Genomic DNA, 12,754 nt, shown 5'->3' with positions numbered 1-12,754 from the left:
ATCATTCGGATGGGTATTCCATCATTCAGTCTGTTGGTCATTCGCTCGGTTCGTCATTCAGTCATTTGTTCATTCGGCCGGCCATTCATTCATTCATTCATTCGGTTTGATGGTTCTTTCATTTGGTCGCTCATTCATTCGATCAGTCAGTCTTTTGGTCATTCGCTTGCTCGTTCGTTCATTCGTTCGTGTGGTCGGTCAGTCGCTCATTCATTTGTTCATTCAGTCATTTGTCATTCGTTCAGTCATTCATTCATTAGATCGTTAGCTGGCTTGCTCGCTCCTCGCTCGCCCGCCACACGCCCGATCACCCAATTGCTCTCTCTCTCTCTCTCTCTCTCTCTCTCTCTCTCTCTCTCTCTCTCTCTCTCTCTCTCTCTCTCTCTCTCTCTCTCTCTCTCTCTCTCTCTCTCTCTCTCTCTCTCTCTCTCTCTCTCTCTCTCTCTCTCTCTCTCTCTCTCTATGAAAATAAATATAAAGAAAAATGTTCCGTCCGGCACCTCAATCCTCCTTCCCTCACACACACACACACACACACACACACACACACACACACACTTTTGAATAACATAAAGAAAAACAAAAAACAAGCTTCTTCGTTTTCCTCTCTCCTCTCATTCTCTTCCTTTTCCTCTTTCTCTTCCTCTTCTTCCTCCTCCTCCTTCTCTTCCTCTCCCTCTTCCCTCCCTCTTCCTCTTTCACAGCTTCTTCCTCTTCACTCCTACAGCCTTCACTCTCTTCCCGTTCCTCCTCCTCCTCCTCCTCCTCCTCCTCCTCCTCCCTCTCCTTCTCCGCCTTCCCTTCCTCTCCCTGTTCTATCTTCTCCTTCCTCTTCCTTCACCTTCCCTTCCTCTCCCTGTCCCTGTTCCTCCCTCTTTTCCTCCACGTTCCCTTTCCCTTCCTCTTCCTCTTCCTGCGAATTCTTTTCCTTTTAATATAGTTTTATTTTATTTTGTTATTTTTCATTTTTCTGTTTTTTGTTTTGTTTTGTTTTACTTTTTTCTATTTTTTGTTTTGTTTTTTGGTGTTGATTTTTTTTCATTTTTTTGTTTTAGTGTTTTTTCTGTTTTACTTTTTTCTAGTTTTTTTGGTTTTGTTTTGGCGTTGATTTTTTTTTAATTTTTTGTTTTCGGATTTATTTTGATTTTTTTTTTTTTGGATAAAAAGAAAAGTAAATAAAATCCTAGTAACTCAGACCCACGACGCTATCACGCCAGCATCCACCTAACATCTAAGCAGGGTCAGCATCCCACCTAACATTTAAGCCAGGTCAGCATCCCACCCTAACATTTAAGCAAGGGTCAGCATCCCACCCTAACATTTAAGCCAGGGTCAGCATCCCACACTGACAGTTAAGCCAGGGTCAGCAACCCACCCTGACATTTAAGCCAGGTCAGCATCACCTAACCTTTACGCCAGTCAGCATCCCACCCTAACATCTAAGCAACGGTCACCATCCCACCCTATAATTTAAGCCAGGGTCAGCATCCCACCCTAACATTTTAGACAGGGGCTGCATCCCACTCTGACATTTAATACAGGGTCAGAATCACACTCCCGTCACTCACACACACACACACACACACACACACACACACACACACACACACGCGCGCGCACACTGAATAACAGAAAGATAAACAAAAAACAAGTTTCTTCGTTTTCCTCTCTCCTCCTCATTCTCTTCCTTTTCCTCTTTCTCTACCTCTTCTTCCTCCTCCTCCTCCTTCTCATCCTCTCTTCCCTCCACTCTTCCTCTTTCACAGCTATTCCCTCTTCCCTCCTACACAGCCTTCACTCTCTTCCCGTTCCTCCTCCTCCTCCTCCTCCTCCTCCTCCTCCTCCTCCTCCTCTCCTTCTCCCTTCCTTCCTCTCCCTGTTCTATCTTCTCCTTCCTCTTCCTTCACCTTCCCTTCCTCTCCCTGTCCCTGCTCCTCCCTCTGTTCCTCCACGTTCCCTTTCCCTTCCTCTTCCTCTTCCTGCGCATTCTTTCCCTTTTTTATATAGTTTTATTTTATTTTTGTTATTTTTCATTTTTCTGTTTTTTGTTTTGTTTTGTTTTACTTTTTTCTATTTTTTGTTTTGTTTTTTGGTGTTGTTGATTTTTTTTCATTTTTTTGTTTGTGTTTTGGCGTTGATTTTTTTTTAGATTTTTTGTTTTCGGATTTATTTTGGTTTTTTTTTTTTTGATAAAAAGAAAATTAAAGAAAAGACTCGTAACTCCGCCCGCCGCCTCCCGCCAGCATCCCACCTAACATCTAAGCAAGTGTCAGTATCCCACCCTAACATTTAAGCCAGGGTCAGCATCCCACCCTAACATCTAAGCCTTGGTCAGCATCCCACCCTAACATTTAAGCCTTGGTCAGCATCCCACCCTGACATTTAAGCCAGGGTCAGCATCCCACCCTGACATTTAAGCCAGGGTCAGCATCCCACCCTAACCTTTACGCCAGGGTCAGCATCACACCCTAACATCTAAGGCAAGGTCAGCATCCCACCCTATCATTTAAGCCAGGGTCAGCATCCCACTCTGACATTTAAGCCAGGGTCAGCATCCCACTCCCTTCCCTCACACACACACACACACACACACACACACACACACACACACACACACACACACACACACGCGCGCGCACACCCGAATCACAGAAAGAGAAACAAAAGACCACACGCTTCTTCGTTTTCCTCTCTCCTCCTCATTCTCTTCCTTTTCCTCTTTCTCTACCTCTTCTTCCTCCTCCTCCTCCTTCTCTTCCTCTCCCTCTTCCCTCCACTCTTCCTCGTTCCCTTCTTCCCTCTTCCACTCCTACACAGCCTTCACTCTCTTCCCATTCCTCATCCTCCTCCTCCTCCTCCTCCTCCTCCTCCTCCTCCCGCTCCTTCTCCGCCTTCCCTTCCTCTCCCTGTTCTATTTCTCCTTCCTCTTCCTTCACCTTCCTTCCTCTCCCTGTCCCTGCTCCTCCCTCTGTTCCTCCACGTTCCCTTTCCTTCCTCTTCCTCTTCCTGCATTCTTTTCCTTTTTATATAGTTTTATTTTATTTTGTTATTTTCATTTTCCGTTTTTGTTTTGTTTTGTTTACTTTTTCTATTTTTGTTTTGTTTTTGGTGTTGTTGATTTTTTCATTTTTTTTTTAGTGTTTTTCTGTTTTACTTTTTCTAGTTTTTTGGTTTTGTTTTGGCGTTGATTTTTTTTATTTTTTGTTTTCATTTATTTTGAAATTTTTTTTTTGGATAAAACGAAAAAAGAAAAACCTAGTAACTCCGCCCGCCGCACTCCCGCCAGCATCCACCTAACATCTAAGCAAGTCAGCATCCCACCTAACATTTAAGCCAGGGTCAGCATCCCACCTAACATCTAAGCAGGGTCAGCATCCCACCTAACATTTAAGCCAGGGTCAGCATCCCACCCTGACATTTAAGCCAGGGTCAGCATCCCACCCTGACATTTAAGCCAGGGTCAGCATCCCACCCTGACATTTAAGCCAGGGTCAGCATCCCACGCTAACCTTTACGCCAGGGTCAGCATCACACCCTAACATCTAAGGCAGGGTCAGCATCCCACCCTATCATTTATGCCAGGGTCAGCATCCCACCCTAACATTTAAGCCAGGGTCAGCATCCCACTCTGACATTTAAGCCAGGGTCAGCATCCCACTCGCTGACCTCACACACACACACACACACACACACACACACACACACACACACACACACACACACACACACACACGCGCGCCCGCGCGCGCACACACGAATAACAGAAAGATAAACAAAAGAAAACAAGCTTCTTCGTTTTCCTCTCTCCTCCTCATTCTCTTCCTTTTCCTCTTTCTCTACCTCTTCTTCCTCCTCCTCCTCCTTCTCTTCCTCTCCCTCTTCCCTCCACTCTTCCTCTTTCACAGCTATTCTCTCTTCCACTCCTACACAGCCTTCACTCTCTTCCCGTTCCTCCTTCTCCTCCTCCTCCTCCTCCTCCTCCTCCTCCTCCTCCTCCTCCTCCTCCTCCTCCTCCTCCTCCCTCTCCTTCTCCGCCTTCCCTTCCTCTCCCTGTTCTATCTTCTCCTTCCTCTTCCTTCACCTTCCTTCCTCCCTGTCCCTGCTCCTCCCTCTGTTCCTCCACGTTCCCTTTCCTTCTTCTTCCTCTTCCTGCATTCTTTTCCTTTTTATATAGTTTTATTTTATTTTGTTATTTTTCAATTTTCTGTTTTTTGTTTTGTTTTGTTTTACTCTTTTCTATTTTTTGTTTTGTTTTTTGGTGTTGTTGATTTTTTTTCATTTTTTTGTTTTAGTGTTTTTTCTGTTTTACTTCATTCTAGTTTTTTTAGTTTTTTTGGCGTTGATTTTTTTAGATTTTTGTTTTCAGTTTATTTTGATTTTTTTTTTTTTGGATAAAACGAAAAAGTAAAAGCCTCGTAACTCCGCCCGCCGCACTCCCGCCAGCATCCCACCTAACATCTAAGCAAGGGTCAGCATCCCACCTAACATTTAAGCAAGGGTCCGCATCCACCCTAACATCTAAGCAAGGGGCAGCATCCCAACCTAACATTTAAGCCAGGGTCAGCATCCCACCCTGACATTTAAGCCAGGGTCAGCATCCCACCCTGACATTTAAGCCAGGGTCAGCATCCCACCCTCACAGTCAAGCCCGGGTCAGCATCCCATCATAACCATTACGCCAGGGTCACCAACACACCCTACCAACTAAGCCAGGGTCAGCATCCCACCCTATCATTTATGCCAGGGTCAGCATCCCACCCTAACATTTAAGCCAGGGTCAGCATCCCACTCTGACATTTAAGCCAGGGTCAGCATCCCACTCCCTTCCCTCACACACTCACACACACATACACACACACACACACACACACACACACACACACACACACACACACACACACACACACGCGCGCGCGCGCGCACACGCGAATAACAGAAAGAGAAACAAAAGAAAACAAGCTTCCTCTCTCCTCCTCATTCTCTTCCTTTTCCTCTTTCTCTACCTCTTCTTCCTCCTCCTCCTCCTTCTCTTCCTCTCCCTCTTCCCTCCACTCTTCCTCTTTCACAGCTATTCCCTCTTCCACTCCTACACAGCCTTCACTCTCTTCCCGTTCCTCCTCCTCCTCCTCCTCCTTCTCCTCCCTCTCTTTCTCCGCCTTCCCTTCCTCTCCCTGTTCCATCTTCTCCTTCCTCTTCCTTCACCTTCCCTTCCTCTCCCTGTCCCTGCTCCTCCCTCTGTTCCTCCACGTTCCCTTTCCCTTCCTCTTCCTCTTGCTGCGCATTCTTCTCCTTTTTTATATAGTTTTATTTTATTTTGTTATTTTCAGTTTTCTGTTTTTTGTTGTGTTTTGTTTTACTTTTTTCTATTTTTTGTTTTGTTTTTTGGTGTTGTTGATTTTTTTTCATTTTTTTGTTTTAGTGTTTTTTCTGTTTTACTTCATTCTAGTTTTTTTTGGTTTTGTTTTGGCGTTGATTTTTTTTAGATTTTTTGTTTTCGGATTTATTTTGAATTTTTTTTTTTTGGATAAAACGAAAAGTAAAGAAAAGCCTCGTAACTCCTTGCACTCCCGCCAGCATCCCACCCTAACATCTAAGCAAGGGTCAGCATCCCACACTCACATTTAAGCCCGGGTCAGCATCCCACCCTAACATCTAAGCAAGGGTCAGCATCCCACCCTAACATTTAAGCCAGGGTCAGCATCCCACCCTGACATTTAAGCCAGGGTCAGCATCCCACCCTGACATTTAAGCCAGGGTCAGCATCACACCCTAACATCTAATGTCAGCATCCCACCCTATCATTTAAGCCAGGGTCAGCATCCCACCCTAACATTTAAGCCAGGGTCAGCATCCCACTCTGACATTTAAGCCAGGGTCAGCATCCCACTCCCTTCCCTCACACACACACACACACACACACACACACACACACACACACACACACACACACACGCGCGCGCGCGCGCACACACGAATAACAGAAAGAGAAACAAAAGAAAACAAGCTTCTTCGTTTTCCTCTCTCCTCCTCATTCTCTTCCTTTTCCTCTTTCTCTACCTCTTCTTCCTCCTCCTCCTTCTCTTCCTCTCCCTCTTCCCTCCACTCTTCCTCTTTCACAGCTATTCCCTCTTCCACTCCTACACAGCCTTCACTCTCTTCCCGTTCCTCCTCCTCCTCCTCCTCCTCCTCCTCCTCCTCCTCCTCCCTCTCCTTCTCCGCCTTCCCTTCCTCTCCCTGTTCTATCTTCTCCTTCCTCTTCCTTCACCTTCCCTTCCTCTCCCTGTCCCTGCTCCTCCCTCTGTTCCTCCACGTTCCCTTTCCCTTCCTCTTCCTCTTCCTGCGCATTCTTTTCCTTTTTTATATAGTTTTATTTTATTTTTGTTATTTTTCATTTTTTTGTTTTTTGTTTTGTTTTGTTTTACTTTTTTCTATTTTTTGTTTTGTTGTTTGGTGTTGTTGATTTTTTTTCATTTTTTTGTTTTAGTGTTTTTTCTGTTTTACTTTTTTCTAGTTTTTTTGGTTTTGTTTTGGCGTTGATATTTTTTAGATTTTTTGTTTTCGGATTTATTTTGAATTTTTTTTTTTGGATAAAACGAAAAGTAAAGAAAAGCCTCGTAACTCCGCCCCACGCCGCACTCCCGCCAGCATCCCACCCTAACATCTAAGCAAGGGTCAGCATCCCACCCTAACATTTAAGCCAGGGTCAGCATCCCACCCTAACATCTAAGCAAGGGTCAGCATCCCACCCTAACATTTAAGCCAGGGTCAGCATCCCACCCTGACATTTAAGCCAGGGTCAGCATCCCACCCTGACATTTAAGCCAGGGTCAGCATCCCACCCTGACATTTAAGCCAGGGTCAGCATCCCACCCTAACTTTTACGCCAGGGTCAGCATCACACCCTAACATCTAAGGCAGGGTCAGCATCCCACCCTATCATTTATGCCAGGGTCAGCATCCCACCCTAACATTTAAGCCAGGGTCAGCATCCCACTCTGACATTTAAGCCAGGGTCAGCATCCCACTCCCTTCCCTCACACACACACACACACACACACACACACACACACACACACACACACACACACACACACACACGCGCGCGCGCGCGCACACACGAATAACAGAAAGAGAAACAAAAGAAAACAAGATTCCCTTCTCCTCCTCATTCTCTTCCTTTTCCTCTTTCTCTACCTCTTCTTCCTCCTCCTCCTCCTTCTCTTCCTCTCCCTCTTCCCTCCACTCTTCCTCTTTCACAGCTATTCCCTCTTCCACTCCTACACAGCCTTCACTCTCTTCCCGTTCCTCCTCCTCCTCCTCCTCCTCCCTCTCCTTCTCCGCCTTCCCTTCCTCTCCCTGTTCTATCTTCTCCTTCCTCTTCCTTCACCTTCCCTTCCTCTCCCTGTCCCTGCTCCTCCCTCTGTTCCTCCACGTTCCCTTTCCCTTCCTCTTCCTCTTCCTGCGCATTTTTTTCCTTTTTTATATAGTTTTATTTTATTTTTGTTATTTTTTCATTTTTCTGTTTTTTGTTTTGTTTTGTTTTACTTTTTTCTATTTTTTGTTTTGTTTTTTGGTGTTGTTGATTTTTTTTCATTTTTTTGTTTTAGTGTTTTTTCTGTTTTACTTCTTTCTAGTTTTTTTGGTTTTGTTTTGGCGTTGATTTTTTTTAGATTTTTTGTTTTCGGATTTATTTTGATTTTTTTTTTTTGGATAAAACGAAAAGTAAAGAAAAGCCTCGTAACTCCGCCCCACGCCGCACTCCCGCCAGCATCCCACCCTAACATCTAAGCAAGGGTCAGCATCCCACCCTAACATTTAAGCCAGGGTCAGCATCCCACCCTGACATTTAAGCCAGGGTCAGCATCCCACCCTGACATTTAAGCCAGGGTCAGCATCCCACCCTGACATTTAAGCCAGGGTCAGCATCCCACCCTAACCTTTACGCCAGGGTCAGCATCACACCCTAACATCTAAGGCAGGGTCAGCATCCCACCCTATCATTTATGCCAGGGTCAGCATCCCACCCTAACATTTAAGCCAGGGTCAGCATCCCACTCTGACATTTAAGCCAGGGTCAGCATCCCACTCCCTTCCCTCACACACACACACACACACACACACACACACACACACACACACACACACACACGCGCGCGCGCGCGCACACACGAATAACAGAAAGAGAAACAAAAGAAAACAAGCTTCCTCTCTCCTCCTCATTCTCTTCCTTTTCCTCTTTCTCTACCTCTTCTTCCTCCTCCTCCTCCTTCTCTTCCTCTCCCTCTTCCCTCCACTCTTCCTCTTTCACAGCTATTCCCTCTTCCACTCCTACACAGCCTTCACTCTCTTCCCGTTCCTCCTCCTCCTCCTCCTCCCTCTCCTTCTCCGCCTTCCCTTCCTCTCCCTGTTCTATCTTCTCCTTCCTCTTCCTTCACCTTCCCTTCCTCTCCCTGTCCCTGCTCCTCCCTCTGTTCCTCCACATTCCCTTGCCCTTCCTCTTCCTCTTCCTGCGCATTCTTTTCCTTTTTATATAGTTTTATTTTATTTTTGTTATTTTTCATTTTTCTGTTTTTTGTTTTGTTTTCTTTTACTTTTTTCTATTTTCTGTTTTGTTTTTTGGTGTTGTTGATTTTTTTTCATTTTTTTGTTTTAGTGTTTTTTCTGTTTTACTTCTTTCTAGTTTTTTTGGTTTTGTTTTGGCGTTGATTTTTTTTAGATTTTTTGTTTTCGGATTTATTTTGAATTTTTTTTTTGGATAAAACGAAAAGTAAAGAAAAGCCTCGTAACTCCGCCCCACGCCGCACTCCCGCCAGCATCCCACCCTAACATCTAAGCAAGGGTCAGCATCCCACCCTAATATTTAAGCCAGGGTCAGCATCCCACCCTGACATTTAAGCCAGGGTCAGCATCCCACCCTGACATTTAAGTCAGGGTCAGCATCCCACCCTGACATTTAAGCCAGGGTCAGCATCCCACCCTAACCTTTACGCCAGGGTCAGCATCACACCCTAACATCTAAGGCAAGGTCAGCATCCCACCCTATCATTTAAGCCAGGGTCAGCATCCCACCCTTACATTTAAGCCAGGGTCAGCATCCCACTCTGACATTTAAGCAAGGGTCAGCATCCCACTCCCTTCCCTCACACACACACACACACACACACACACACACACACACACACACACACACACACACACACACACACGCGCGCGCGCGCGCGCGCACACACGAATAACAGAAAGATAAACAAAAGAAAACAAGTTTCTTCGTTTTCCTCTCTCCTCCTCATTCTCTTCCTTTTCCTCTTTCTCTACCTCTTCCTCCTCCTCCTCCTCCTTCTCTTCCTCTCCCTCTTCCCTCCACTCTTCCTCTTTCACAGCTATTCCCTCTTCCACTCCTACACAGCCTTCACTCTCTTCCCGTTCCTCCTCCTCCTCCTCCTCCTCCTCCTCCTCCTCCTCCCTCTCCTTCTCCGCCTTCCCTTCCTCTCCCTGTTCTATCTTCTCCTTCCTCTTCCTTCACCTTCCCTTCCTCTCCCTGTTCCTGCTCCTCCCTCTGTTCCTCCACGTTCCCTTTCCCTTTCTCTTCCTCTTCCTCCGCCTTCTTTTCCTTTTTTTATAGTTTTATTTTATTTTTGCTATTTTTCAGTTTTTTTATTTTTTTTTTCTTTTTTTTAATTTTTTGTTTTGTTTTGGTGTTGTTGATTTTTTTCATTTTTTTGTTTTAGTATTTTTTTTTTTACTTTTTTCTATTTTTTTTTTGGTTTTGTTTTGGTGTTGTTGATTTTTTTTTTTAGATTTTTTTTGTTTTCGGATTTTTGTGGATTTTTTTTTATTTGTAGGACAAAACGAAAAGTAAAGAAAAGCCTCGTAACTCCGCCCCACGCCGCGCCCCCGCCTGCCCCCCTGACGCGCCGCTGCTGCTGCCGGTGCTCGTGTTGCGTCTGTCGCTGGAAAACAAACACTCACCTCCCGGGCCTCAAATCGCCCGGGCCCAGACGACGACGGTGCCCCCACTTCCTCCCTCTCTCCTTCACCTTCCCTTCCTCTCTTCCTTTTCTTCCCTCTCTTCCTCCTCCTTCAAATCCTTTGCCTCTTCCTCCTTACCCTTTATCCCTCCCTTCCTCTCCTCTGCCTCTTCCTTCTTACCCTTCATCCCTCCCTTCACCTTCCTCTCTTCTCCCTGTTCCTCCTTATCCCTTTATCCCTCCCTTCACCTTCCTCTCCTCTGCCTCTTCCTCCTTATCCCTTCATCACTCCCTTCACCTTCCCTTCCTCTCCCTCCTCCTTCTCGTCCCTCTCTTTCTCCTCCTTCATTCCTCTCTCTGTTCCTCCTTACCCTTCATCACTCCCTTCACCTTCCCTTCCCCCTGTTCCTTCTCCACCCTCTCTTCCTCCACCCTCCCTTCTTCACCCTGTTCCTCCTCCTTCCCTTCTTCCACCCCCTCCTCACCCTTTCCTTCCAAGCACTCCCTCCTTCCCTTCTCTCCATGTTCGTCCTTGGCCTCTGCTCCCCACTCCTCCTCCTGCACACTCCGCTCCGTGTACTCGAGGCCCTCGGCCCGCCAGCCTCGCTTGGCCGCCAGGGCTTCCAACTCCTGCCGCCACGCCGCCTCGCTGTTATTGAGGGCGGCGAGGCGGTTGCGCCACTGCTGCACCATGCCGCCTTTCCTGGACTGGTAGAGGCGGTACAGGAACTCCCGGTCCTTGACGGGTTTGGGGACGTCCTTCAGGTTGAACCTGATCTTGCGAGGCCGCCGAGAAAGCTCCTCCTCCGCCTTGGCCTGTAGCCGCCGGGCCCTGCGTCCCTTACGCTTCTTCGTCTTGCCATCGCCGTTGAGCTGCTGCAGTCGTTCCCGCCGCTCGACACGTCGCTCGCTGATACGGTCCCGCCGCTCCTGCAGGCGCCTTTGCCGCTCCTGGGCAGTCATACCGCCGAGGCACTCCTCACAGTTGCTGAAGTAGACGAGGTGTTCAGCACACCTGAGCCGGGCCACCGGCTCCTCCCAGCCCAGCGGATAGGGCGGCTCCCTCTCTGTGCCCGTCAGCTGCACGTCAGCTTCTTCTTCCTTTTTCTCTTCCCCTCCTTCCTCCCTCCTTTCCGTGTCTGTCTCAGCTAATACCTCTTCCACTTCTAAGCAGCCTCCACTCTCCTTCTGTTCCCCCTCTTCCTCCTCCCTCCCTTCCTCCACCTTGCTCTTTTCTCCTTGTTCCTCCTTGGCCCTTGCCACCACGTCCGTGTAGGTGAGGGCCACCGTCATCAGTGGTGGCCCTTGAGTCGGTGTCGCAGAAAGTCTGCACCTCCAGCTGCAGCTGCTGGAGCATTGCCGTGGCCGCCGCCGTCCTGCGGGTTCTTGTCAGGGTGGGCGGCGAGGGCGAGGCTCCGGCACTGCCTCCTTATCGCCCTCTCCGTGGCACCGCGCGCCAGCCCCAGGAGGCCGTGGTAGTGTCTGGTGGTGGCCATCGAGGCGCCGTGCGTCACGGTGTGGTGCCCGAGAGTGGTGTGCTGCGCGTGCATGTGTTGGTGCTGGCCTTCCAGCGTGCTGCAGCACAGCCTCTTGGGCGATGAGTTCTGCCCGTGCTTGATGCTCGGGAATTTCTGTTTCTTGGATTGGGGTGGGCGTGGGTGGGGGATCAGGCACGGGATTTTGATTTCTTGAGATGGAGTCACCCTTTTCCTTTCTCTTACCCCACATAGGGTCGAGATTTACCACATCACCTCGGTTTGAGATATGCCGTTTTAGGGAGCTCGGAGTTGACATTGCATGGGGCGAAATCTAGAGCTAGTTGCACCTTTTGTAGGGAAGATCGCTACGGGAGCTGAGTGGCTGGGTGGTGGGAGGGTGATGTTAGCTACGGGATCTGATTGGCTGGATGGAAGGAGGGTAATGTTAGCTACGGGATCTGATTGGCTGGATGGAAGGAGGGTAATGTTAGCTACGGGAGCTGATTGGCTGGATGGAAGGAGGGTAATGTTAGCTACGGGAGCTGATTGGCTGGATGGAAGGAAGGTAATATTGCTACGGATCTGATTGGCTGGATGGAAGGAGGGTAATGTTAGCTACGGGATCTGATTGGCTGGATGGAAGGAGGGTGATGTGCTACGGAAATGATTGGCTGGATGGAAGGAGGGTAATGTTAGCTTCAGGATCTGATTGGCTGGATGGAAGGAGGTTGATGTGCTACAGGGAACTGATTGGCTGGATGGAAGGAGCGTAATGTTAGCTACGGGAGCTGATTGGCTGGATGGAAGGAGGGTGATGTTAGCTACGGGAGCTGATTAACTGGATGGAAGGAGGGTAATGTTAGCTATGGGAGCTGATTGGCTGGATGAAGGAAAAGAGATGTTAGCTGCGGGATCTGATTGGCTTGGTAGAATCTTGGCCTCGGTTCGCCTGTTTGAAAAGCCTCTCGTTGAAGTTGCCGGCGTATTCACGGACTGTTTTGTGACCCTAGTGATGGCTGTACACGCCTTCAGCGTCATGAATGGTAAAGTCACCCGTGACAACTTGGCCAAGCTTCTCCGCGGCCTTGGGAAACAGTCGTAATGGCAGCCCGATACGTTTAACATAATGGCGCTTTGGGGTAAGAAGTGAGCATTTTCTCCATTCCGTAATTGTTTACTCCCAACATCTTAAGTATTGTGCGAAATATATGAATAATAACACTGATATTTGTCCCGAGGTTACGGCCGTGACGTCACCGGCGGAAGAGATAATGGAAAGGGAAGGAAAAACAAGTGAAGCTGGAAGTG

This window comes from Eriocheir sinensis, unplaced genomic scaffold (assembly GCF_024679095.1).
Source record: "Eriocheir sinensis breed Jianghai 21 unplaced genomic scaffold, ASM2467909v1 Scaffold301, whole genome shotgun sequence".
Taxonomy (NCBI): domain Eukaryota; kingdom Metazoa; phylum Arthropoda; class Malacostraca; order Decapoda; family Varunidae; genus Eriocheir; species Eriocheir sinensis.
This window is presented reverse-complemented; position numbering follows the sequence as displayed.